General features: G+C 36.9%; 1 long non-coding RNA gene across 1 annotated transcript in view; it reads left to right on the forward strand.

The window, feature by feature from the left end:
* The first annotated feature begins 2,386 nt into the window (after positions 1-2,386).
* LOC140848186 (uncharacterized) overlaps positions 2,387-22,794 on the forward strand; it is a 358,491-nt gene continuing 338,083 nt past the window's right edge. Inside the window, exon 1 of the long non-coding RNA XR_012128738.1 lies at positions 2,387-2,524. This is a non-coding gene — a long non-coding RNA (uncharacterized lncRNA). The remainder of the gene's footprint in view (positions 2,525-22,794) is intronic.

Here is a 22,794-nt window from a genome sequence, read left to right on the forward strand (position 1 = left end):
CTGCCCTTCTCTAGATCATCAGGATCCCATGGTGGGCATCACCCCTCCAGGGAGAGGACTGAAAGCACAAATACAGTACATTAAACAAGAACAAGCTAGGACTAGGACTCAATTCATCTGATATTTCCAATACAGATTCAGAACTTGGCCTGTGGCACACACTACCAACATCACTGGGCATGGGTGGTCTTTTTTTCCATCAATCAAACTACATGGGCAGCCCATCAAACAGCTGCCCAGAAGGGTCCTAAAAATACCACATTCAGAGGCATGGGTGGCTACACTCAGATTTGGAAGGGTTCAAGTGGATTAGCTGTGATTACACTGATTACACACATTTGGGCATTTATGTACTCCCAAGCTGGGAACAGAAAAATCACTCTTCAACAGATCCAACCCACTTGTACCACCAATATGGGATGGATATCACTGGGACTCTGTAGTCATTCTGTCACATTAAATGACAGTGACTGGTTTGGTACTCACATTGCTAACAGCCCTGAATGGGTCCCAGTGGCTGTTGGCATAAATCTTTGGCCCTGGCTTCCCCACAGGTAATTGGCTGCTGCACCCTGAGTTTCTGCTGGGCATGGAGGAGAATCCTCCCCAGGGTAACAAAAGGTGCCAACCTCCCTCTCCTCAAGGCCAGATGGGCAAGTTGTTTTCCATTGGTATGATCATTTGGTCACCATCTTAGACCCCTTGATTGGCTTGGAGGATGTTATAACACACATAGAAATCCTTACTAAATTTACCCAGTAAGCCTTAAGGGCCAGGTGGCAAAGCCTGTCTTTACTGAACACTGAAATGTCTCCAATAAGAAAAAGCTGTCCTCCACTACATGATGGCCTTGGGCATCACTACTGTCTTACAAGGACCACCTGTGCCATCATATGTGTGGAATGTTGTGTGCTCATACCTGGTGAGTCTGCTAATGTATCATCTTGATTCAGTTACTCAAGGACACAGTGAATGTCCTGAGTGATTTGACCTACAGTTACTCATTTTGAGAATCCTTATCTGAAACTGTGTTTTCTCTTATATGTGCCAATATTATTGCTGTAGCATTTGCCTCCAGTGCAGCCAGATATCCACTAAAGGAGTCACCTCCATGCTCATAAAATGCCCTTCTGACTGCTCAGGGTTAACTGCAGAAGATAGGGCCATGAGATTGTTAAGAGCTAGTACAAAGGATGGAGTGTTGGGAGATCATTGGGACGACATGACTGCAGGTTGACTGGTGGGCTGGACCCCTCTCCTGTCTTTGCAATGTGCATTCCAACCACTTTTCACATAAGACTCACTTCAGTCATGCAGCCTTGAGAAAGCGAAGTGCTATTGAGACTGAGATAAGTAGAAAAAAATGGAGAGACCAGTTCAACTCCATATATCTAAGTCCTGACAAAATGCCTTGTGACTTGGACCACTGGCTCCAATACATCTGTGTTTCATGTCGACCCAATGTTTTAACAACTTTTATAGCCACCATGTCCTAGGTTTAGAGATTCCTTGGTCAGACAAACCAAGACACAAACCTGTCACATAGGCATAAGGAAAATCTGGTGTCCCACAGTTGCCTTTTCCTTATTTGAATACTAAATTTCCCAATCATGGGTAGAATTTTATGTTAATGCTACATGAGATGACGTTGCAACACACATGTATGCATCTAATCCAATAGTGCATGTGCTAATTGAAACCCTCCCTATCCAGGCTAGGTGATCTAAGAAATATAAGCAAACATTTTCACTCCCTGTAATAGGAGCTACCCTGATTCTTCTCAGGGCTCACTCTTGAGCAGCCCACCTTTGTCTAGCAAGGCATTTCTATTTCTTCACTTCTCTAACAAATTGCATTGCATGCTTGCATACTCCTAAATCATCTGCATTAAATCCTTTTAATATGCAGACAACGACGGAGGACCCTGTTCTAGTGTCTGCCAGTAACAGGACCATTTGTCCTGTGCACTGGACTGAAATTCGTTAAGGCCTGTATGTAAATTCTTAAGATTCTAGCAGGTATGGGCAGAGATTTACCCATTTTGCAGTTACCTAATACAAGCCTCTTATGTACAGTCCCTTGCTTAAACTGCCACTTACCAGTCTGAAGTGGTCTAGCTCTTTCTTCAGTCTCTCCTTGCCCTCCGTGTGCAGGAGCCTATTTCTGTCACATTAAGTGACAGTGACTGGTTTGGCAGTAGGACTTCACCCGAGAGCTCGTGGCTGTGCACCAACATGCGGAAGATCGTCTGGGACTTGCTGAGCATGAAGGGCGGCTTAGAGAATCGCAGAATCAAGGCAGAGGCACTGCACATCATGCCACCGCGCTTTCCACAGAAATCCAGGTCTCGCGAGATCCTCCGTTTCTACGGCGGCCATCAGGGGAATCCTCGGAAGAGAAACGCCCTGGTGACCGGGGAGCTGGAGACCTTTTTGCCCACAGTTCAGAATGGAGTCTTGCTCTCCCTGTCTGTCAGACAAACTCCAATGCTCCTGGACGCTTGGACCACCAGGAGCCGTGCAAGGTACGGGGAAAGGGTCTGGCGAAGCAGTGCTTGGAACGGATCTCACAAACCTCAGACGCGGGGCGTGAAGTGTGCCTGGTTGGGCCTCAAATCTTCAGTCTTCCAGGAGCTCAAAGGGCTGCCTGCCCCGAAAAGGATTGCGTAGGTCTGTGGTGAGGCAAGCTCTGCAGGTAAGCAGACAGACCTTAAACAGACTGTTAAGAGAATTTTGCTCTTCGTAATGTACTCAGATCCTGGCCGGTTCTGGGAACATTGGAATGGCCAATTATATTGCAAAATCACTTAAAATCATAATAAATGAGGCTTGTGTAACAATAGTCACGTAAGATGTTTGTACAGGAGTATAAAGCGGTAACTCGGGGGTAACACCCCGAAGCCTCAGAGCTGGAATAGATGCCCTGCACGGGATCCTCGTCCCACTGAGGCTCCCGGCAACTATTACCAGGGGTTTCCCAGCTGTTGAGACTTTGATGCTGCCTGGTGAAGTATTTGTTCTTACTTTCATTTTCCATCTATCTGCTTATTTGCCTTAATGCTTTGCAATGAACATTTCTTCATTTGATACATTACTGTATGCAATTTCATTTTTGCCTCACCAGATCTTTCGAACCTTATCTTGAGCAAAACACTGGGGCAACAAAATTGACTTCTGGCTCCTGGGGTTCCCATGCAATCTCTACTAAGGTCCAAGACCACAGCAACACAAACACGAATTCCATTGCACCATGTTGGTGCTATTAGTTCCTCTTGGCAGCTTCAAGAAATCTAAATTCGTCCAAGGAGACCATTGCTACCCGCTAGCTACCTGTTCTTAAAATTTTCCCCTTTAAAGCAACCTTAGGGCATTATTGTCTCTTTCTGACCCAGCCCACCCATCTATCTATGCATTTATCCATCTATACAACTATCAATATCTTCTTAGGGTTCGCCTGACTTATGGATAAAGAAGCTTGTCAGTTGAGTGTTACTCAGTAAAAATCTACCTCATTTTACAGATTACAATGTTTTATTTTATGAAATATAAAAATCCATACTTTCCCGAAACTCAACATGTTTATTTTTTAACAATCCCATCTTTAATTTTTTATATACCTAAATAGCACCAATACTTATTGGTGACAAAGTATAAATAAAAAAAAATCTAAAGTGAAATCAATTTAGCATGCATTTTTCATTGAGCATAGACTTAATCAGGCATAAAACTTTTAAATATGCTCCTTCAGAAGTCACCAAATTAATAAGGTGCTACTTCCTACTAGGAGCCTAAATAGAGCTTCATGATAATAGAGACAAATATATCTCACATCCAATACAGTGTTTGGCATATAGTAAGTAGGTAATAAATAACAGTAAAATATATATCAGTCAAAGGAGTTGCTAGATTGACTTACTACAATGTTTATCCTTATGGGAGGTATCACGTGGCTTAAATGAAATACAAAATATAGCAAAATGAGAAATATAAGCTAATTTTTAATTTTTTAAAGACTGCAATCTTTAATACATAAAACATTGATAACCATTGTGAATAACATTACTTAAGGATACTGCAATTCCATATATTATACTATTCAAAATAAGGCAATACAAAATTGTATGGTTCTGTGAAACAAAGAGGAAGCATCTTCAGAAGGTATACAGAATAGTTGACTAAAATTTTCTAAGGCTGTGTGTGGGGTCTTCTAAGAGTTAGAATTTATGATGCCACATTGGGCAGATTGCAAAGAAAATGTTGCAGAGATGGGCAGCATTGCAAGGGTGCTCTCTAGGCAAAATAGAAGAGTGGGACATTATGGAGAGGGCACTGTGATAGCTGTAAAGATACTGACCAGATACCACAGAAAACCTTACCAACATTTGGCCACATCAATGTGTTTATAAGAAATTCCTATAACCTGAAAAAAATAAAACAAAATGATGAGCAATCAAGAAAGCTTGAAAATGTATTTCAGGAATGTACAACTTTGTATGCACTAAATTAAGAGGCACCTGACACAAATTATCTTCTCGAATAATACACCCAAACAATCCATGTATAAAGTTAACAGTAAATGCTAATTCTCAGTGTTAAAAATTTTGCTAGCTTTGCGCAGTATATAATTTAAGCTAATTTGCTTCTCTGACTAACATCTATAACAAAATCTCACTGGTATAGTCATCAGTGACTTATTGGCAATATAAAATAATTGAAATTATCAACAGATAAAATTAAAGGAGAAGGTTTAACTGATAGAATTATAGTACATGCCAGCAGTTTCTCAAAGTGAATTACCCAAATATAATAGCACATCTCTGCTGTATTCTATAGTTCAATAACCTGAAATGTTACTGAATTATACATGCATTAATAAGACACTGCATACCAAAAGGGGGAAAATAACAGAAATGGTTTAAAATCTATATGGGCTAGAAATTTATTAATGGTATCTATGAATTATGTGCTCTATATTCTGTTACATTCATTTCTAGATGCATAAACCAAGAAATATGAGACTAATATAAATTATCCATTAATATTATCATATTAATCTCAGCAAAAAAATTTCAAGACTTAAACCTTTTGCTTTTTACATATTTTGCTTCAAATTAATGGACTTTTTATGTATCTACCTTAAACAGAGTTTTGTATTTTAACATAAATTTGAATTTTTAAAGATGGTCTTTCCTATAGTCACAAATAGATGACATGGTGTTTTGGGGGACATTTACTAACCTATTGCTTTCTGAAGGTTTATATTTCTATAAACAAGGTGGAGCATAGATGGTGTAAAATGATGTTTATTGTCTTTCTTTCTGCAGTTCTAATGAAACTAGTACTGCTTAGTTGTGAGTTATTTCCACTGGCAAATTTACCAATTTAATATGTTTACTGTTTAGAAAGATCCAATGATATGTCTTAAATAATCCTGATTAAGACATTTAATAGTAGGGATTAAATTCTAACATTAAAGGAGAAAAATCTTATCTGCAATGTGTTCATAGGATTGGAGTATAATGGAAAAGATACTCTAAAATGCTAAGAGACATATGAAGAAAAGTAGCAAATTAAAAAGTAGTTCTCTTCAAAGAGATTAGAGACACACAGTTTTCTGATAAGTGCAGATTTTTCTATCAAATTCTTAGGCATTAGACAGTAGTCACAAACTATAGTTTGAGAATATACATGTGCACTTAGAGCTGTTTGCAAACTGAATACCTGAGACATACATGCATTCATACAATTATGTTTCTGTTTAAACATTCTCAAATTTTTATAAAATGTAAATCTGACCAATATTTTGTATTTGTGATGCCTTTCTCTCAATGTTTACAAAAGTACAACTGCTAGTTAAGATCTGTTAAAAAGAGAAAAGATTATTTTGAAAAAGGATGTTTGCACAAATCATTTATGTATGAATTGAGGGGGATACACATTATAGAAACTAACTCTGATTTTGGATGTTATAGTCTATGTTTGAAAATAGAACAGTTTGCTTAAAACACAGATTTTAATGGATCAAAAAAATGTTTTCCACAATAAATTTTGAACACTTACGTAATTTCATTGGTGTGAAATTGTTTTAAAAACAATTTTGACACTGATTGTTTAAAATGTATGTCTAAAGTCTTACAATGAAAACTTTTACTTACATTTCCTATCTTGTCTCATTTTCATATACTACAAAGCAACCACCCTCAACTTGTATGCTAATTTTTCATTGAACTTTATATTTCTGGATTACATGACTGAAGGCTATTTCATGATTTATGCATTTTATGCATAATCATATGAGAGCTGCAAGGTAGATAAGATCTTCCCACCAGCAGTTTCATCCCCATCATCCTTCACAGTTAAATCATGTATTTGGTTAAATTTATGTCTAAGCAAACACTACTCAATACTGAGTCCTTTTTTTTTTGCATCTTTTTATTCTTCTTTATTGTCTCATTATTTTCATTTGCATGATTTCTATATAGTTATCATTATTTTTATACAAGTAAACAATTCTACTTGCCATTCACCAGTGTACTTAAAAGTTCAAACACATCAGTTCTATTTGTTTTTCCCCAACAATCTCTACCTGGAATCCATAACTCTGACTGCTGTTTGGATTATATGCTCTTTGGATTTGTAATATATAAATACAACTGTGGGTCCTTTATATAATCATTTTAGAATTTCCAATCACATATCTCCTGCATAGATCCACTGTCAGTGAATCTCTTTTTTTTATTTTTTTGATTTATATTCTACTTTCGTATAATATATCCTTAAATAGTTCTGTTAGCTTCTTAAAAAGGACTACAGATTTATAAGCCACCAATTAAAAAACACATACATGTAAGAGCACATATAGGAATTATCATTAAGCATTGTAATGAGGCAGGAAAAGAATATACTCAGTAAGCTAGTGACTCCTTATTGTTAAATTCAACAAAAATGCTTCTCACATAGTTTTTCAACTATTTGGGGAAATAAGTTCAAATTCTTTAAGCTTAATACATTTAATACTGTCAAGAAATAATATAATGGTTACCACTTTTAAAATAACTTGCATGTCTGAACTGGCAAAAAAACCTAAATATTTTGCTAGGTTGCCTATTATCATATTTTTATATATTATCCATTTTATGTAATTAGCTTTTGCTAGTTCATGTCATTGAAATATGATTTGATAGCATCTTTGCTTACTATTTGCTAAAGACATAGTAAGTGACTTAGTGAGGGACACTGGGCTTGTTTTTCTCATCTGTAACAATGGAGGGAATGCATAATTTCTAAAATTGTATACATTTAAAAAAATATACATGCAATATAAGCAATTAGAATTTATTGAATGCTTACCAAGTATCAGTCACCTTTGTATATAGTTAATCTCATTTAAATTATTGAATCCTTACAATTATGTTCATACTAAATGTCTCACATGTATAGATGAAGGCCTGGCTTGAGCACAGGGAAATTCAGTGGTTTATTTGAGGTCATAAATTCACTAATGTAACCTTGTAACCTTGTCTTTAAGAGTTACTAAATAAATGAACACTTGTTAATATTGGTACCAAAACAACTACTTAGCTTTAGTATACATATAAATTGATATAAGCTTCATAATTTCTCACCAAAATCATAATTTTAAAGATACGTATTCTTTCAAAAAGTAAACTCTATATTATTCTTATCTAAATATTGCAATTTTTCCAGAGTGCCCCAGAAAATAATGCTTTATTTCAATTTGTTACCTTAGTGTGAGTATAAATATTAGAATTATTCAGTCATTCTTGTAACCAAATATTCTGACCATTTGAACAATCACTTAGTAGTTTGAACTAGAGTTTAGTCTTGATTATAATATGCTATTAATATTAAATTTAATCTAAGTTAACTATAGTTATCCCATATTTTCCTAAAAGCTTCATAATTTCTCAGTTACTTTTAGCCCCTTATTAAAAAGGAGAAAGAGCAATGATAACTTGTACTATTGACAATATAGAGAACTTTCAAGGGAAATAAAAAAATAAAGTGTATGTCCTGCTATTTGTATAAAGTTATGGTATGTCTATTCTTTGGCATTCTTTTCTATGTCTATTCGTGGCACTACTTTCTGAGACCAAGTTTATGTTAATAGAGGGATTAAAAGACATTTTAATGCAGAGAGAACTGGATTTTTGCCAGAGATTTATATTTGCTCACCATGCCCATTTATTTTTTCCTGCACACATATTTAGGCCATATTTAGCATATTTCCTTGTTTTCAGTGTAGCCATGTGAGTTATGTATGGTTAACTGCTTGAAAATGCTGATGACATTTCAAAGACAGTCACCAAAAAATATTCCATATGTAATCCTACATAGTTTTCTTCCTTTATCTGCTTTAATAGTTAAGACTTTAAAATCATAAAGAAGGAGAGAGCCACAGATGGATGGCATCTTGGTATTTAAGTGGATTTTATATGAATAGAAATAGACATATACCCATAGTATTAAACCAAGGGAAATTTCTCATTTATTGTAACCATGTTTGTGTACCCTGTTAAAGAATTCAAGCCTTCCTTGCCAAAATAAATTTTCTCATGACTTGTTAAAATATCTACTAAATCTATGCTAAAACTTTTCAGTATACCCATCATACATTCACTAAACTGATTTAACGAAGACAATTTTGAAGTGTTAAATTAAAAAAATTTTTCAATTCTAGACATTTCATTAAATAAATACATATATGCTGAAGTGTTTAAGTTGAAATTGCTGAAATCAAATTAGATCATCCTCTCTCCCAAATACATAATCTGTGTTTTTTTTTTTTTGAGAGGGCATCTCATATTTATTGATCAAATGGTTGTTAACAACAATAAAATTCTATATAGGGGACTCAATGCACAATCATTAATCAACCCCAAGAGTAATTCTCAACAGTCTCCAATCTTCTGAAGCATAACGAACAAGTTCTTACATGGTGAACAACTTCTTACATAGTGAATAAGTTCTTACATGGTGAACAGTGCAAGGGCAGTCTTATCACAGAAAATTTTGGTTTTGATCATGTATCATGAACTATAAACAATCAAGTCAGATATGATTATTTGTTTGATTTTTATACTTGATTTATATGTGAATCCCACATTTCTCCCTTATTATTATGATTATTATTTTTTTAAATAAAATGCTGAAGTGGTAGGTAGATGCAAGATAAAGGTAGAAAACATAATTTAGTGCTGTAAGAGGGCAAATGTAGATGATCAGGTCTGTGCCTATAGACTAAGTATTAAACCTAGCTAGACAGGGGCAACAAAACATCCAGGGATACAGAAGATTTCTCTCAAAATGGGGGGGTGAGGTTCTAAGCCTCCCCTCTGTTAATCCCCAATTTCTCACCTGATGGCCCCCCTGCGACTGTGCCTCTTTTAGGTTGTTCCTCCCTTGAGGAATCTTACCCGTCTCCGGCTAACCAGTCATCTTCTGGGGCCATACAGGGAAATGTAAAGTTGATAAGTGAGAGAGAAGCAATATTCTTTGAAAAGGTTAGCTTTTTACTTCTTTGCAGATTTATGCCCTGTGGCTTCTGTGCCCAGCATTTGTCTTGAGGTATCTTTACCACTTGGAAGAATTATGATACTTGGTAATTTTCTGTATGAGGCATGAATTCTACTAAAGGGTTGTAATTAGGAAGTAAAAAGAAAAGCTATAGAGGTAGCAGATGGAAGAAAAAAACATGGGAAGATTGACTATTTCTTTGACATATCTTCTTGTAGAATAACATAAGCATGTATAGGTTTTAAACTACTAATTAAATTACATACACACATTAACATAATAGGAATATAACTACATAACAAAAGCAGACCTACAAGTACCAGCCATATCCAGTGAAATCAAGAAAACCAGTTAGGTACCCTAGGCATTTGTGAAAACTTATCAATGATATGATGGATATTGTCTAACTGAATTTGAATAGTTTGAGAAAAATCAAATTAAAAAAACACATTCCTGTGAACTGTTCACATCCCATATGATCTTTTAACAGTAGATAGTCTATAGTCACACGATTTTGGAGCACTGCAACTTGCACTTCTCCTAATTCTTGGTTGAGTTCCGACAGTATAGATACAGTCAAATTTGTTGTTTTACTGTATGCACAGGTCATCTTAGATATCTCCATCTTCATTCCAATGGCAAGTCCAGGAATCGGTGTGATGAATACAGCTACAAGTGCAACAGCGCCAGGATCTCTGTTGAAGTTTATTGATGATCATCTTCTGGAATGACTCTTGGATGTTGATGTTGGAAGTTCTTCTTCATACACAACTTCTGTGTAGCCAAATTAGGCTTTGATCCTCTGTATAAATACAAACAAACCCTTTGCCCACACTTTGATATGACCTTTATACCATTGTGAAGAACCTATTCGAGATCACTACACAGGAACTGCTTTTTTTTTTAAGAAAAGTAATATTATCAGAAAAATATACTTCCATAGCGGATCATCTGACACCCTGTTACTCCATTCTTGGGTTCTGTGATTCTGCTGCTCTTTTGTTCCTTCATATTTTCCATTTTTCTTATACTCCACAGATGAGTGAAATCATTTGGTATTTCTCTTTCTCCACTTGGCTTATTTCACTGAGCATAATACCCTCTAGCTCCATCCATGTTGTTGCAAATGATAGGATTTGTTTTCTTCTTATGGCTGAATGATATTCCATTGTGTATATATATCACATCTTCTTTACCCATTCATCTACTGATGGACACTTAGGTTGCTTCCAATTCTTGGCTATTGTAAATAGTGCTGCAATAAACATAGGGGTGCATCTGTCTTTTTCAAATTGGAGTGCTGCATTCTTACGGTAAATTCCTAGGAGTGGAATTCCTGGGTCAAATGGTAAGTCTATTTTGAGCATTTTGAGGAACCTCCATACTGCTTTCCACAATGGTTGAACTAATTTACATTCCCACCAGCAGTGTAGGAAGGTTCCCCTTTCTGCACAACCTCGCCAACATTTGTTGTTGTTTGTCTTTTGGATGGTAGCCATCCTTACTGGTGTGAGGTGATATCTCATTGTGGTTTTAATTTGCATTTCTCTGATAATTAGCGATGTGGAGCATCATTTCATATGTCTGTTGGCCATCTGAATTTCTTTTTTGGAGAACTGTCTGTTAATTTCCTCTGCCCATTTTTCAATTGGATTATTTGTGTTTTGTTTGTTGAAGTGGGTGAGCTCTTTATATATTTTGGATGTCAAGCCTTTATCAGATCTGTCATTTAAAAATATATTCTCCCATATTGTAGGGTACCTTTTTGTTCTATTGATGGTGTCTTTTGCTGTATAGAAGCTTTTCAGCTTGATATAGTCCCACTTGTTCATTTTTGCTTTTGTTTTCCATACCCGGGGAGATATGTTCAAGAAGAAGTCACTCATGTTTATGTCTAAGAGATTTTTGTCTATGTTTTTTTCTAAGAGTTTTATGGTTTCATGACTTACATTCAAGTCTTTGATCCATTTTGAATTTACTTTTGTGTATGGGGTTAGACAGTGATCCAGTTTCATTCTCTTACATGTAGCTATCCAGGTTTGCCAGCAACATCTGTTGAAGAGACTATCATTTCCCCATTGCATGTCCATGGCTCCTTTATCAAATATTAGTTGACCGTATATGTTTGGGTTAATGTTTGGAGTGTCTAATCTGTTCCACTGGTCTGTTGCTCTGTTCTTGTGCCAGTACCAAATTGTCTTGATTACTATGGCTTTGTAGTAGAACTTGAAGTTGGGGAGTGAGATCCCCCCCAATTTAGTCTTCTTTCTCAGGATTGCTTTGACTCTTCAGGGTCTTTGGTGTTTCCATATGAATTTTTGAACTATTTGTTCCAGTTCCTTGAAGAATGTTGCTGGTAATTTGAGAGGGATTGCATCAAACCTGTATATTGCTTTGGGCAAAATGGCCATTTTGACGATATTAATTCTTCCTAGCCACGAGCATGGGATTAGTTTCCATTTGTTAGTGTCCCCTTTAATTTCTCCTAAGAGTGTCTTTTAGTTTTCAGGGTATAGGTCTTTCACTTCTTTGGTTAGGTTTATTCCTAGGTATTTTATTCTTTTTGATGCAATTGTGAATCGAGTTGTTTTCCTGATTTCTCTTTCTATTTATTCATTGTTAGTGTATAGAAAAGCCACAGATTTCTGTTTGTTAATTTTGTATCCTGTAACTTTGCTGTACTCTGATATCAGTTCTGGTAGTTTTGGAGTGGAGTCTTCAGGGTTTTTTATGTACAATATAATGTCATCTGCAAATAGTGACAGTTTAACTTCTTTACCAATCTGGGTTCCTTGTATTTCTTTGTTTTGCCTCATTGCTGTGGCTAGGACCTCTAGTACAATGTTAAATAACAGTGGGGAAAGTGGGCATGCCTGTCTAGTTCCCGATCTCAGAGGAAAAGCTTTCAGCTTCTCACTGTTCAGTATGATGTTGGCTGTGGGTCTATCATAGATGGCCTTTATTATGTTGAGGTACTTGTCCTCTATTCCCATTTTGCTGAGAGTTTTTATCATGAATGGATGTTGAATTTTGCAAATGCTTTTTCAGCATCTGTGGAGATGATCATGTAGTTTTTGTCTTTCTTTTTGTTGATGTGGTGGATGATGTCTATGGGTTTTCGAATGTTGTACCATCCTTGCATCCCTGGGATGAATCTCACTTGGTCATGGTGTATGATCCTTTTGATGTATTTTTGAATTCGGTTTGCTAATATTTTATTGAGTATTTTTGCATCTACATTCATCAGAGATATTGGTCTGTAATTTTCTTTTTTGGTGGGGTCTTTGCCTGGTTTTGGTATTAGGGTGATGTTGGCTTCAAAGGATGAGTTTGGGAGTATTCCTTCCTCTTCGATTTTTTGGAAAACTTTAAGGAGAGTGGGTATTATGTCTTCTCTGTGTGTCTGATAACATTCTGAGGTAAATCCGTCCAGCCCCGGAGTTTTGTTCTTGGGTAGTTTTTTGATTACCGTTTCAATTTCTTTGCTTGTAATTGGTTTGTTTAACTTTTGAGTTTTTTCCTTGGTCAGTCTTGGAAGGTTCTATTTTTCTAGGAAGTTGTCCATTTCTTCTAGGTTTTCCAGCTTGTTAGCATATAGGTTTTCATAGTATTCTCTAATAATTCTTTGTATTTCTGTGGGGTCTGTTATGATTTTTCCTTTCTCGTTTCTTATTCTGTTAATGTGTGTTGATTCTCTTTTTCTCTTAATAAGTCTGGCTAGAGGCTTATCTGTTTTGTTTACTTTCTCAAAGAACCAGCTCTTGGTTTCATGGATTTTTGCTATTGTTTTATTCTTCTCAATTCTGTTTATTTCTTCTCTTATCTTTATTATGTCCCTCCTTCTGCTCATTTTAGGCATCATTTGTTCTCCTTTTCCAGTTTTGATACTTGTGATGTTACACTATTCATTTGGGTTTGTTCTTCCTTCTTCAAGTGTGCCTGCATTGCTATATACTTTCCTCTTAAGACTGCTTTCGCTGCTTGCCACAGAAGTTGGGGCTTTGTATTGTTGTTGTCATTTGTTTCTATATATTCCTTAATCTCTATTTTGATTTTTTAGTTGATCCATTGATTATTTCGAAGCATGTTGTTAAGCCTCCATGTGTTTGTGAGCCTTTTTGTTTTCTTTGTAGAATTTATTTCTAGTTTTATACCTTTGCGGTCTGCAAAGTTGGTTGGTAGAATTTTAATCTTTTGGAATTTACTGAGGCTCCTTTTGTGAGCTCCTATATGCTCTATTCTGGAGAATGTTCCATGTGCACTTGAGAAGAATGTATATCCTGTTGCTTTTGGATGTAGAGTTCTATAGATGTCTATTAGGTCCATCTGTTCTAGTGTGTTGTTCAGTGCCTGTGTGTCCTTACATATTTTCTGCCCAGTGGATCTATCCTTTGGGGTGAGTGGTGTGATGAAGTCTCCTAAAATGAATGCATTGCAGTCTATTTCCCCCTTTAGTTCTGTTAGTATTTGTTTCACATATGCTGGTGTTCCTGTGTTGGGTGCATATATATTTAGAATGGTTATATCCTCTTGTTGGACTGAGCCCTTTATCATTATGTAGTATCCTTCTTTATCTCTTGTTACTTTCTTTGTTTTGAAGTCTATTTTGTCTGATATTAGTACTGCAATACCTGCTTTCTTCTCACTGTTGTTTGCCTGAAATATGTTTTTCCATCCCTTTACTTTTAGTCTATGCTTGTCTTTGGGTTTAAGGTGAGTTTCTTGTAAGCAGCATATAGATGGGTCTTGCTTTTTTATCCATTCTGTTACTCTGTGTCTTTTGATTGGTGCATTAAGTCCATTTACATTTAGGGTGACTATTGAGAGATATGTACTTATTGCCATTGCAGGCTTTAGATTCGTGGTTACCAAAGGTTCAAGGTTAGCTTCTTTAGTATCTTACTGCCTAACTTAGCTCTCTTATTGAGCTGTTATATACACTGTCTGGAGATTCTTTTCTTCTCTCCCTTCTTATTCCTCCTCCTCCATTCTTCATATGTTGTGTGTTTTGTTCTGTGCTCTTTTTAGGAGTGCTCCCATCTAGAGCAGTCCCTGTAGGATGCCCTGTAGAGGTTGTTTGTGGGAAGCAAAATCCCTCAGCTTTTGCTTGTCTTTGAATTGTTTAATCCCACCATCATATTTAAATGATAGTCGTGCTTGATACAGTATCCTTGGTTCAAGGCCCTTCTGTTTTATTGCATTAAATATATCATGCTATTCTCTTCTGGCCTGTAGGGTTTCTGTCGAGAAGCCTGATGTTAGCCTGATGGATTTTCCTTTATAGGTGACCTTTTACTCTCTAGCAGCCTTTAAAACTCTTACCTTGTCCTTGATCCTTGCCATTTTAATTACTATGTGTCTTGGTGTTGTCCTCCTTGGATCCTTTCTGTTGGGGGTTCCATGTAATTCCATGGTCTGTTCGATTATTTCCTCCCCCAGTTTGGGGATGTTTTCAGCAATTATTTCTTCAAAGAGACTTTCTATCCCTTTTTCTCTTTCTTCTTTTTCTGGTACCGCTATAATACGAATATTATTCCTTTTGGATTGGTCACATAGTTCTCTTAGTGTTGTTTCATTCCTGGAGATCCTTTTATCTCTCTCTATGTCAGCTTCTATACGTTCCTGTTCTCTGGCTTCTATTCCTTCAATGGCCTCTTGCATCTTATCCGTTCTGCTTATAAATCCTTCCAGGGATTGTTTCACTTCTCTGATCTCCTTCCTGACATCTGTGATCTCCCTCCGGACTTCATCCCATTGCTCTTACATTTTTCTCTGCATCTCATCCTATTGCTCTTGCATTTTTCTCTGCATCTCTCTCAGCATGTTCATGATTTTTATTTTGAATTCTTTTTCAGGAGGACTGGTTAGGTCTGTCTCCTTCTCAGGTGTTGTCTCTGTGATCTTTATCTGCCTGTAGTTTTGCCTTTTCATGGTGATATAGTTTGCAGAGCTGGTACAAGTGACCTCTGGAAGAGCTTCCCTTCTTGTTGGTTTGTGGCCTTCCTCTCCTGGGAGAATAGCGACCTCTAGTGGCTTATGCTTGTCAGCTGTGCGCAGGCAGGGCTTCTGCTTCCTGCCCGTTTGCTATGGAGTTTATCTCTGCTGTGCCTGTGGGCGTGGCCTGGCTGGGGCTGCTCCTTTAAAGTGGTGGAGCCCCGTTGGAGGGGGTGTGGCTGGGAGGCTATTTATCTCTGTAAGGGGCCTCTCTGCTCCCTGTTGCCCAGGGGGTTAGAGTGCCCAGAGATCCCCAGATTCCCTGCCTCTGGTCTAAGTGTCCTGCCCTGCCCTTTTAAGACTTCCAAAAAGCACTCTCCAAACCAAAACAACAACAGCAACAATGAGAGAGGGAACAGAAAAAAAAAAGAAAAAAAAAAGGAAATAACGCACGATTTTTTTTTTTTCCCTCAGGCGCTGGTCCCAGGCACCTGCTCACTGGTCCTGCTGCCCTGCCTCCCTAGCACCAGGGTCCCTGTCCCTTCAAGGCTTCCAAAAAGCACCCACCTACCGGTCCTGCAGGGAAAATCGCACGATATTCCTTGTCTTCAGGCGCCGGTCCCAGGCACCTGCTCACCGGTCCTGCTGCTCTGCCTCCCTAGCACCAGGGTCCCTGTCCCTTTAAGGCTTCCACAAAGCACTCGCCAAAAAGAGAAAAAAAAAAGGGGAAAAACGCGCAATTTCCTCCGTCCTCAGGCGCCAGTCCCAGGCACCTGCTCACTGGTCCCACCACCCTGCCTCCTTAGCAACGGGGTCCCTGTCTCTTTAAGGCTTCCAAAAAGCACTCGCCAAAAAAAAAAAAAAAAAAAAACTCTCCATTTTCTTTCCACCCGCCGGGAGCCGGCGGGAGGGGCGCTTGGGTCCCGCTGTGCCGGGGCTTGTATCTTACCCCTTTCGCAAGGCGTTGGGTTCTTGCAGGTGTGGATGTGGTCTGGATGTTGTCCTGTGTCCTCTGGTCTCTATTTTAGGAAGAGTTTTCTTTGTTATATTTTCATAGCTCTATGTGTTTTTGGGAGGAGATTTCCACTGCTCTACTCATGCCGCCATCCTCTAGTCAGTAGTTGATTTTATTTTTTGCCTTCTTTTAGTATTTGCCTGGTCTGCTTTCTTTGCTGTGATTTTATTTTCTCTGGTGACATCTGTTTAGTTTTAGGAGTGCTCCTGTCTAGAACAGTCCCTCTAAAATACCCTGCCGAGGTGATTTGTGGGAGGGAAATTCCTTTAACTTTTGCTTGTCTGGGAATTGTTTAATCTCTCCTTCATATTTAAATGATAATTGTTGTGGATACAGTATCCTTGGTTCAAGGCCTTTCTGTTTCACTGCATTAAATATATCATGCCATTCTCTTCTGGCCTGTAAGGTTTCTTTTGGGAAGTCTGATGATAGCCTGATGGGTTTTCCTTTATAGGTGACCTTTTTCTCTCTAGCTGCCTTTAAAACTCTTTCCTTGTCCTTGATCTTTGCCATTTTAATTATTATGTGTCTTGGTGTTGTCCTCCTTGGGTCCTTTCTGTTGGGAGCTCTGTGTATTTCCATGGTCTGTTCGATTATTTCCTCCCCCAGTTTGGGGAAGTTTTCAGCAATTATTTCTTCAAAGACACTTTCTGTCCCTTTTTCTCTCTCTTCTTCTGGTACCCCTATAATACGGATATTGTTCCTTTTGGATTGGTCACACAGTTCTATTAATATTGTTTCATTCCTGTAGATCCTTTTATCTCTTTCTGTGTCAGCTTCTATGTGTTCCTGTTCTCTGGTTTCTATTCCATCAATGGCCTCTTGCATCTTATCCATTCTGCTTATAAATCCTTCCATAGTTTGTTTCACTTCTGTAATCTCCTTCCGTATGTCTGTAATCTCCCTCTGGACTTCATCCCTTAGCTCTTGTGTATTTCTCTGCATCTCCGTCAGCATGTTTATGATTTTTATTTTGAATTCTTTTTCAGGAAGACTTGTTAGGTCTGTCTCCTCAGGTGTTGTCTCTGTTATCTTGGTCTGCTGAAATTTTCCTTTTTATGGCAATAGAGATAGTTTGTAGAGCTGGCATGAGTGACGGCTGGAAGAACTTCCCTTCTTGTTGGTTTGTGGCCTTCCTCTCCTGGGAGAACAGTGACCTCTAGTGGCTTGTGCTGGGCAGCTGCGTGCGGACATGGCTTCTGATTCTTGCGTGCTGCTATGGAGTTTATCTCCGCTGTTGCTGTGGGTGTGACCTCCTTGGGGCTGCTGCTCCAAAATGGTGGAGCCACATTGTAGGCGGAACAACAGCCAGGAGGCTATTTATCTCTCTGAGGGGCCTCCATGGTCCCTGATGCCCAGGGGGCTAGAGTGCCCAGCTTTCCCCAGATTCCCTGCCTCTAGACTGAGTGTCCCAGGATGCTTCCATCCAGCAGTGCAATCCCTGTCCCTTTAAGTCTTCCAAAAAGGACTCGCTTTTCTTTGTCCCCAGGGTGCCAGCTATGGGGACCTGCTCACAGGTCTTACTGTCCTGTTTCCCTAATATTCAGGACCCCACGCATGCACTGTGTCTGCCGCTCTGGTGCAGATGGCTAGGGTTGGCTATTTAGTAGTCCTGGGCTCCCTCTCCCTCCCCGCTCCGACTCCTCTCCTCCTGCCCGGGGCTGGGGTGTGGGGTGCTTGGGTCCCGCCAGTCCGGGGCTTGTATCTTACCCCCTTCATGAGGTGCTGCGTTCTCACAGGTGTGGATGTGGTCTGGATGTTGCCCTGTGTCTTCTGGTCTCTCTTTTAGGAAGAGTTGTCTTTGTTGTATTTTCAAAAATATATGTGGTTTTGGGAGGAGATGTCTGCTGCTCTACTTACGCCGCCATCTTGGCTCCGCCCTCTCCATAATCTATTTTTTAAGTGTGAAATATTGTTTATCAGAAAGGAATTTTTTTTAGAAAGCAAACAAACCTTTGTGAGATACATATGAACTAAATGCAATGAACTCTCACAGAAGTTAAAATCTTGATATTTCTTTTCTTTGACCTACTTACCCCCTTGTTTTGCTAATAAGAAATAATTTTTCATTGAATTCTCAAAACTATAACTACAAAATAGATTATTATTTATGAATTTGCCTGGCATGTTGGTGAGATAACAAGATATTTTGTTTTAATATAATTCTACTTTATGAAACTCATTTCTTTTATTTTCTTCCCTTCATACGATAAAATTCAAATGATGAAAATTGTTTGTCTTAAGATATCCTTTTCCTTCCATCAGTTTGAATTATATAATAACTCTGTCGAAGCAAAAATAACTCTTAATAGATTTATCCATCATTCTACTTATCTGGCTTGATAATTTTTGACTTAGATAATTATGTCTTATAGGCTAAGTAAATCAAGTGCACTTTTCTACATTACAGAGCAAAATATATTTTTAAAACATAATTCACCATGGCTACCTCATGAGCATCTGAGGGACAGGTTTATATCCACCCACATCTTCCTGGTCAGGAAATCACAACTTTGGTTTTGTTCAACAGTCTTGAATTTTTCATGCTTTCTACATTATTACTGTTCACCTTGCTGCTCTAATGATTAATTCTAGCAACAGTAACAAACACCAGAACAAAACTCCGTGTGAGAGACGTAGGGCTTTTCCTTGACTTGACTGGGAACAAAGAGTCAAAAGGAGTTTGCTAGTGAATCATAGTAAATATTTAAACATAGAAAATTAATTAGAAAATGGCATTAGATCCTGCTGTGCTTCTACTAAGACACTTCTATACAATATGCTATTTATATCTTTAAAGGACTGTATATACTGATAGAAGCCCATGATCATACTTCAGTTCAGTGGACAGCTAGGTCTATGATAAAACTAGTGTGTGTGTGTGTGTGTGTGTGTTGTGTGTTGTGTTTCATGTTTCATGTGTTAAAAATAAGAGAATTCGGAGGTCAGTTTTTGGCTCTGATAACTTAGCATTGTATAGAGCCTTAGTTAGCATCCAGTGTTGAACAAAACAGAGTACCTCTCAGATAAGACAAGGTTTAAATGAATACTTTTCAATTAACAAGTGATATATAAAATGCTTAGAAATGAAAATCAGTGCTTGTGTAATAAGAAGACCCAAACTAACATCATGGCCCTCCATAAGAGAGAATATTTCAGGGAGGTAAAGCATAATTAAGGTTCAAAGGTAGAAAAGGGGATTATAGAGTCAAAAATCTAAGAAAGGTCCGAGGGTCAACAGAGTAGTAGACATAGTACACAGAGAGTTAGGAGATACGACTATAGAGAAGAGTAGGGGCCAGATTAAATTTACCTTGATGTCTATTTGAAGGATGACAAAATTTTTCTAAGAATATATTTCTTTGAGTAAAGGCTACATGATGTTAAGTCTTCTCTATTATATTTATATCTTAGTTCAGTAATATTTTTGATGGATACTTTTTTTACCCTTTCTCATCTTTGTTGAAGAGGTATTAGTTCTTATACCATTTGTATTATTTAGCAAAAACTGGTTTCATTAGTTGGCTGCTAGGATAAGAATGTAGAACCAGAAGTTTTCTTAGTCCGTTCATGCTATGATAGCCATATATTTACTGGAATATGAATTCAGTTGAAAATTAGAATTAAAGATAACTGAAGTAAATTTGTAAACCTCTTAAACAATTAGTGGCAACTACCACAAATTTTGGAATTACAAAGCAAAAGTAACTTCCATCTAGAATTTTATATTTAACATTAGCCAATTATGGTAAATAAAGGCATTTTTATATATCCAAGGTCACAGCAGTTTTAGCTCTCAGGAACCATTTTTGAGAAAGTATTGTAAGAAAATATTCTTCAACAAAAGGGAAGAAAACAAAGAGAAGGAAATCTGTGGAATCTGTAAAGCAAAGAATGTAGCCAGTCTAAAACAGACACAGGACTCTTTTCACTAAGAAACATAGAAATGGTAATTTAGTGTGTTTATTTTCCTGTAAGGAGAAAAGTGTTCCAATTTTACGACTTAGAAAATTTCAGATTAGTGAGTGTTTATCTGCAAGGAAAAAAATCTGAAACAAATATCAATTCTAAGTAAAAGAGAACATTATATAAGTTAGGAAATATAATCGTAAGTGACTTAGTTATTAACAAAATTTGTATAATAATGATCAAGAAACTTATTCTAAATAAAGTTTCTAGTATAAGGATAGAAGAAGAGGGTAGTATCTGTGATTTTGGGAGGTGATATTGTAATGTACCTAAATTTTCTTCTAAAGATTTAGGCACTAGGTAGCATTAAAAATTTAAGAATTAAAAGAAAACAGATACATAAAATAGATAAAAGCAAGTAAGTAGCATAAGGAAAACTTAGAGAATTAAAATTTCTTGGATCTGGTAATTCATGGGTAAATGTGTATATGGAGAAAACTTTCTGTAATATGCCTTATAATATCTTTTGACTAAATATGCACTGGAACATTTGATTTTCAAATTTAAATTAAAAAGAAGGGATTTAACATATGTTTAAGAAATGAAATAGAGAACCTTATGTAACTATTTTCCAGGTTGTATTAATCTTTGTTGATGGAAGAAAAAAAAAAAAGAAAAGAAAAAATTCTCAGTGCTTGAGAGTCTTATTTAATTGACTCTGATTTTTTTAAAGGTAGTATAATAATTGTTAAAATTGTATTTAAATGAGAGTTGCTGGCTTTTTTCAAGCTAGCATAGAATTATAGATTTTTAAAGTAATGTATTTAGACATACACACATATGTATGTATCTGCATATATATATATTTCTCTTGATTTTGAATGCATAGTAATAGAAGTTAGCTGCTAAAGTGCTTATTGAAAATTTATTTTTCTATTGCTTTGCACAGATTACCTTCATAACATTAGGTGGGAATTATTTTGATTAGTTTGATGAAATGTTCAGATTGAGACACCTCAGACATAAATCAAAATTGACTTAATTTAATTTCCATTTGTGATTTGATTAGAATCATATTGCAGCTAAACTTATGCAGATGAGTAGAATGACAATTTTTTTTATTACTTGAATTTCATTTTTGTAAAACCTAATCACTAAAAAGTATTAAGCGCATTTAAAGAGCATAATTTCTGTATACCTACTGATTTAGCTCTTTGATTTATTTGTAGAATAATTTCCAATGCTTTACTTTTTTTTTAGTTTGATATTTTAGTATTCTGTTTTTCCAGTGTTCTAAAAATTTATAATTTTTTATTTCATAATTTTAAAGGCTGTAACTTTCAATGCAAATTATTAAAATATTCATACTCCTAAGGAACTTAAAGTAGATATATTACCCCTAAAATAAATTACTCATATAAGAATCAGATTCTTGAAGGAACTCTTTCCCTAAAGTGTAAGGTCACATGTCTATGGATACTCTTAACATATTAATTAGAAGTTTGTGGTAAAAACGACCTATATTAGTTTCCTATGGCCGCTGTAACAAATAACCATAAACCTTTTGGCTGAAAACAACACCAATTTATTTTCTCACAGTTCTGAAGTCCAGAATCTGAAATCAGTACCACTGGGGAGAAATCAACATGTCAGCAGGGCCTTGCTCCTTTCAAGGCTATACCACAAAATCCTTCCTTGCTTCTTCTAGCTCCTAGTATCCCCTGGAATTCCTTGGCTTGTAGCTATGTCACTCTAATAGTTAAGGTCATTATCTTCAAATCTCTCCCTGATCCATTGACCTCTGTGTGTATCTTTAAAGTCCCCTCAGCCTCTCTCTTAAAAAGACATTTATGTTTTAGGACCCACCAGTATAACCCAAACAACCTCTCCAAAATCCTGAATCATATCTCCGAAAACCCCCTTTTTGTCACTTTAAGATAGCAGTTAGAGTTTCCAGGACTAGATCTTGCATATCTTTTAGGAGAGTATTTTTAAGCCTACTCTACCATCACTTAGCCCCTCAGAACTACAGGGTCTCTCTAATTTCTTTTGAACTATTGGACAGTCACTCAAAGTCACAGGTTTAAAATTGCATGATTTGTCTCCTGTGTACCAGAAGCTATTTTCTCTGATAACATCTTGAATCTTGATACCCAACATGTGGTCTCTAGATAAGACAAGCAGCATCAACATGGGAAACAGTGTTAGAAATTCAAAATTGGGTGGATCAGAAGTTACTTATTAACAGTATGGTTTATATGTATAAGTTGTTTATAGGCACATTGGAGTTTGAGAAACATTGTTTATGTTTGAGGGTTGTGTTTCCTTTATGACATTGTCTAGGGAAAGAAATCACACTTTTTAAAAAGTTAGAGGTAGTATGACTTACACAAAGATATA

This window comes from Manis javanica, chromosome 3 (assembly GCF_040802235.1).
Source record: "Manis javanica isolate MJ-LG chromosome 3, MJ_LKY, whole genome shotgun sequence".
Taxonomy (NCBI): Eukaryota; Metazoa; Chordata; class Mammalia; order Pholidota; family Manidae; genus Manis; species Manis javanica.